The following is a 6382-nucleotide window of genomic DNA, read 5'->3' as shown; positions in this document are numbered from 1 at the left end:
CAGAGGTCAACACACTGGATTGGGACGGTGATGGAGGTTTTGGTGGTCCACACAATGAAGAAGGTGTCCCTTCCAGTGATTAGGAGCTGACCTGGTGCCAGTAAGGATGGTCTTCACAGAGGCAGTAATACCCTCCCTCCTTGATATAGAAATCCTTTGACTTCACTGCCTATTCAATGGCAAGGACCCTTGCAGCATAGGGACACTTGACTTCCACCACTGCTGTGGTGCCAACCAGACCATCTGTTGAGACACCCAAGATCCCAGACCCAGTGACCCAAAGCCCTGACTCCTGTACATCCATCCCTGTAGCCATTTTGAATGCCTTGATGCCCTCCTCTTCGTTATCTGTGCCCCACTTTACAGACAACACCCCATCCATTGACTGATCTGAGGACCCTTTTTAGCAGCGAGGGAGAAATGAGCTTGGCCCTAACCATTGCTCCATAATTGCTGGCAGTCAACCTCCCTCTCCTAATGTTGTGCCAGTTGGGGCTGGTGCGCTGTCCAACTGTTGCCTGCCATATAGCCTCCTGCTGCTCCATCCGCAGCGCCATGCCAGACAATTGCACTTGTTTTTTAATAATGTCCACTACAGACAGGGATGACAGGGAGGGTAGTGGTTGTTCTGGCTCAGGTTCAAGGAGTCATGCCAATCCACTGAACCTTCCCCAGAGACAGTTCCTTAACCACTCCTCTGTGGGCTCTTCGGCTGGGTACAGGTCCTCCACTGAGTGTACCTGGTCGGGCACYGCTTGCTTCCTCCACCGTACTGCTGATATTGTGAACCGCCAAAATAGGCTGCGTGGCTACACTTATGAGCTCCATGGAGGCATTCGCATGTGTTAGAGAGAATCCCCTGGTCACCTATAGAGACCTGCTAAAAGGAAGGATGTTAAATGCCACATGCCTTTCCATACATGACTTTGAAAACCAAGAAATGCATTTGATGTAAGAAATGTTCTATATAAATCAAGTTTGATTTGATTGATGACATTAAAGCTGTAGAATATTTAATACACTTTTTCACGAGGAAAGGTGCATTTTCCATAAACTTTTAATTGATAACTTGACATATCAATGATATAGTCGGAAGGATCCTATAAATCAAGAATCAATTCCTGATTCTACCTGGATTATGTTGGAGAGGCTTCCATTAAAGAACAACCTCTGTGTTCTGTTAGACAGGTAACTCTTTATCCACAATTTAGCAGGGGGTGTAAAGCCATAACACATATGTTTTTCCAGCAACAGACTATGATTGATAATGTCAAAAGTCGGACTGAAGTCTAACAAAACAGCCCCCATAATCTTTTTATCATTAATTTCTCTCAGCCAATCATCAGTCATTTCTGGAAGTGCTGTGCTTGTTGAATGTCCTTCCCTATAAGTGTGCTGAAAGTCTGTTTACTGTACTGGGTTGGTAACAGGCTGATTGGTTGGCTATTTGAGCCAGTAAAGGGGGCTTTACTATTCTTAGGTAGAGGAATGACTTTTGCTTCCCTCGAAGCCTGGGGGCACACATTCTGGTAGGCTTAAATTGAAGATATGACAAAAAGGAGCGGCAATATCGTCCGCTATTATCCTCAGTAATTATCCATCCAAGTTGTCAGACCCTGGTGGCTTGTTATTGTTTTCACCTCTTCCACACTAACTTTACGGAATTTAAAATGACAATACTTGTCTTTCATAATTTGGTCAGACATACTTGGATGTGCAGTGTAAGCATTTGTTGCCGGCATGTCATGCCTAAGTTTGCTAATCTTACCAATGAACAAAATCATTTAAGTAGTTGGCAATATCAGTTGGTTTTGTGATGAATGAGCCATCTGATTCAATGAATGATGGAGCTGAGTTTGCCTTTTTTCCCAGAATTTAATTTAAGGTGCTCCAAAGCTTTTTACCATCATTCTTTATTTCATTTATCTTTGTTTCATAGTGTAGTTCTTCTTTTTGTTTTGTTCAGTTTACTCACATGATTTGTCAATTTGCAATAAGTTTGCCAATCGGTTGTGCAGCCAGACTTATTTGTCATTCTTTTTGCCTCATCCCTCTCAACCATACACGTTTTCAATTCCTAATCAATCCACAGGGAAATAACAGTTTTTACAGACATTTTGTTAATGGGTGAATGCTTATTAGCAACTGGAATAAGTAATTTCATAAATGTGACACGTGCAGTGTCTTTTTGCTCATTACACACCACGGACCAATAGATATTATTTACATCAATAACATAGGAATCACCACAAAACTTCTTGTATGACCTCTTATACACTATATTAGGCCCAGCCTTTGGAACTTTGGTTTTCCTTGATATGGCTACTATATTGTGATCACTACATCCGATGGATCTGGATACTGCTTTCAAGCTAATTTCTGCAGCATTAGTAAAGATGTGATCAATACATGTTGATCATTTCATTCCTGGGCTGTTTGTAACTACCCTGGTAGGTTGACTGATAACCTGAACCAGGTTGCAGGCACTGGTTACAGTTTGAAGCTTTTTCTTGAGTGGGCAGCTTGATGAAAGCCAGTCAATATTTAAATCACCCAGAATAAACACCTCTCTGTTGATATCACATTCATTATCAAACATTTCACACATGTTATCCAGATACTTACTGTTAGCACTTGGTGGTCTATAGCAGCTTCCCACCAGAATGGGCTTTAGGTGAGGCAGATGAACCTGTAGCCATATTACTTCAACAGTATTTAACATGAGATCGTCTCTAATCTTTACAGGAATATTGATGGGGTCAACTTGGGGTCATGATAGGGGCTGCACCAAATGGTTGACGTATTATAATTATTTTTATTTTTATTTTTATTTCACCTTTATTTAACCAGGTAGGCAAATTGAGAACACGTTCTCATTTACAATTGCGACCTGGCAGTATTATAATAATTGATTATGCTTATGTTGTATTAATAGAAGGGGAAGGGCTATAAGACCCCTCCCACACTACATTTATAGGGTCCTAGACTACAGATTAACAATATACTGTATATATGCATTATAAGGTTTAATATTGTTCCACAGTCTTTTCTAGTCTCTGCCTCTTATAAGAAATGGTCTGAGAGATGTGTGAGTTACTGAAGTCAAAACAGGGTGTCTGTGAGAAAGCGCCTTTATATTTTCTGTAAATGTTATAACCTTGTACCGTTGCTGTGCGGTAGCAGAGAGAATGACTTGGGTGGCTTAAGTCTTTGACAATTTTTTGGGCCTTCCTCTGACACTTCCTGGTATAGAGATCCTGGAGTGCAGGGAGTTCGGCCCCAGTGATGCACTGGGCCGTACGCACTACCATCGGTAGCGCCTTGCGGTCGGATGCCGAGCGGTTGGAACAAGGCCAGTGCCAGGCCCYGGCAGTGAGCTCACTCAATCCTAGTCTGACCTGATTCACCTAACTGAGAGAAAGCCTAATTAGATTCTTGAAAACGATACTGTCTGTCTGACTCACCTACTAACCATGTAGATTGGACAACACAAACACTTGACTTGCTACGTGTGGAAATAAAAAAGTATGGTTACTGTCAAAATTATTAATAAAACAAATGTAAACAATTTAGACTTAGGTGTGAGATGAAAAGCGCATTGGCTTGTATTGCATTATTCATTTGGAGGTAAGCTTATCATCACGATCAATAAGAGAATATTGATTATTTTGAGCTCTAAACGCGCTTGCCGCCAAATGACGATCTATTCGGTTGCAAATAGCTAGTTCGCTAGCTAGCTGTTGCCAGTGACTGACAGGTGGCGATTCAATTCTATTCTGGCGTTTGCGGGTTTTCTGATCTTTTAACTTCATTAGATTCAACAACAAACCGACCAAGAGGGAAATAATGTTTTAATGTTACACTGGACGGGGTAATGGGGAGCTGCACAAAACAACAAACCTAGCCTGAACTGCCTAGCCATAAATCACGGTCCAGCAGGAGGTATCTCCCCAGAGAGATAAACACCAGAGAGAGAAAATGGGTCCCTCCCCACTAATTATTGCCCCCAAAAACTATGTGCAGCCCCCCTTCTATTACCATGACAACCGCATAAACAATGAAAGTGACTGGTTTTACCAGGTTGGGGCAGGGTCTTCCCACCCTACCTCCTGAGGGTCACTACAGTATTAAGACATTTTTCCAAAAAAAGAGGAATGCTAGCCGCAACCCGAGTGTATGACAGACATAACTGCATTATTATTAGTATCCACCAGAGACAGACTTTGAGCTTCATTAGATTACATTTAGCAAATCATGTAGGTTTCTACACTACATGGCCAAAAGTATGTGGACACCCATTCAAATGAGTGGATTTGGCTATTTAAACCACACCTGTTGCTGACAGGTGTATAAAATTGATCACAAAGCCATGCTATCGCCATAGACAAACAGACCACTGGGCCACTCGAGATTTGTTGCTCTGTTGATCTGTTGCTCTGTTGCAGCCGGCCACGACCGGGAGACCCATGGGGTGGCACACAATTGACCCAGCGGTGTCCGGGGTAGGCCGTCAGGGATGTTCTTGTCCCATCGCGCTCTAGCAACTCCTGTGTCGGGCCAGGCGCAATGCACGCTGACACGGTCGCCAGGTGTACGGTGTTTCCTCCAACACTGGTTTCTGGGTTAAGCGGGCATTGTGTCAAGAAGCAGTACAGCTCGGCTGGGTTGTGTTTCGGAGGACACATGGCTCTCGACCTTCACCTCTCCCGAGTCCGTACGGGAGTTGCAGTGATGGGACAAGACTGTAACTGCCAACTGGATACCACGAAATTGTGGAGAAATAGCGGTAAAAAAATATATAATAATAATAATAAATAACTAATAATAATAAATAGCCTTAGCTCAGTGACTTTCAATGTGGCACCATCATGGGATGCCACCTTTCCAACAAGTCAGTTCTTCAGATTTCTGCCCTGCTAGAGCTGCCTCGGTCAACTGTATGTGCTGTTATTGTGAAGTGAAAACGAGTAGGAGCAACAACGGCTCAGCCGCGAAGTGGTAGGCCATATAAGCCCACAGAACAGGACCGCCAAGTTTTTTTAAATTTATTTTTATTTCACCTTTATTTAACCAGGTAGGCCAGTTGAGAACAAGTTCTCATTTACAACTGCGACCTGGCCAAGATACGGCAAAGCAGTGCGACAAAAACAACAACACAGAGTTACACATAAACAAACATACAGTCAATAACACAATAGAAAAATCTATGTACAGTGTGGCAAATGTAGAAGAGTAGGGCAATAAAGGTAAGGCAATAAATAGGCTATAGAGGTGAAATAATTACAATTTAGCATTAACACTGGAGTGATAGATGTGCAGATGATGATGTGCAAGTAGAGATACTGGGGTGCAAAAGAGCAAGAGGATAAATAACAATATGGGGATGAGGTAGTTGGGTGTGCCATTTACAGATTGGCTGTGTACAGGTACAGTGATCGGTAAGCTGCTCTGACAGCTGATGCTTAAAGTTAGAGAGGGAGATATAAGACTCCAGCTTCAGTGATTTTTGCAATTCGTTCCAGTCATTGGCAGCAGAGAACTGGAAGGAAAGGCAGCCAAAGGAGGTGTTGGCTTTGGGTATGACCAGTGAAATATACCTGCTGGAGCGCGTGTTGCTATGGTGACCAGTGAGCTGAGATAAGACGGGGCTTTACCTAGCAAAGACTTATAGATGACCTGGAGCCAGTGGGTTTGGTGACGAATATGTAGTGAGGGCCAGCCAACGAGAGCATGCAGGTCGCAGTGGTGGGTAGTATATGGGGCTTTGGTAACAAAACGGATGGAACTCTGATAGACTACATCCAGTTTGCTGAGTAGAGTTTTGGAGGCTATTTTCTAAATGACATCGCCGAAGTCAAGGATCGGTAGGATAGTCAGTTTTACGAGGGTATGTTTGGCAGCATGAAGGAGGCTTTGTTGTGAAATAGGAGGCCGATTCTAGATTTAATTTTAGATTGGAGATCAAATCAAATCAAATGTATTTATATAGCCCCTCTTACATCAGCTGATATCTCAAAGTGCTGTACAGAAACCCAGCCTAAAACCCCAAACAATGCAGGTGTAGAAGCACGGTGGCTAGGAAAAACTCCCATGAAAGGCCAAAACCTAGGAAGAAACCTAGAGAGGAACCAGGCTATGAGGGGTGGCCAGTCCTCTTCTGTCTGTGCCGGGTAGAGATTATAACAGAACATGGCCAAGATGTTCAAATGTTCATAAATGACCAGCATGGTCAAATAATAATAATCACAGTAGTTGTCGAGGGTGCAACAAATCAGCACAAAGAGAGAGATCTGATATGTCTGAAACACAGGCTTCTAGCAAGGGCAATTTTGGGGCTTCACCATGTTTCATTGAAATGTACAGCTGTTTGTCATCCGCATAG

The sequence above is a fragment of the Salvelinus sp. IW2-2015 genome, linkage group LG8 (assembly GCF_002910315.2).
Source record: "Salvelinus sp. IW2-2015 linkage group LG8, ASM291031v2, whole genome shotgun sequence".
In the NCBI taxonomy this organism is placed as follows: domain Eukaryota; kingdom Metazoa; phylum Chordata; class Actinopteri; order Salmoniformes; family Salmonidae; genus Salvelinus; species Salvelinus sp. IW2-2015.
Note: the sequence above shows the minus strand (reverse complement) of the source record.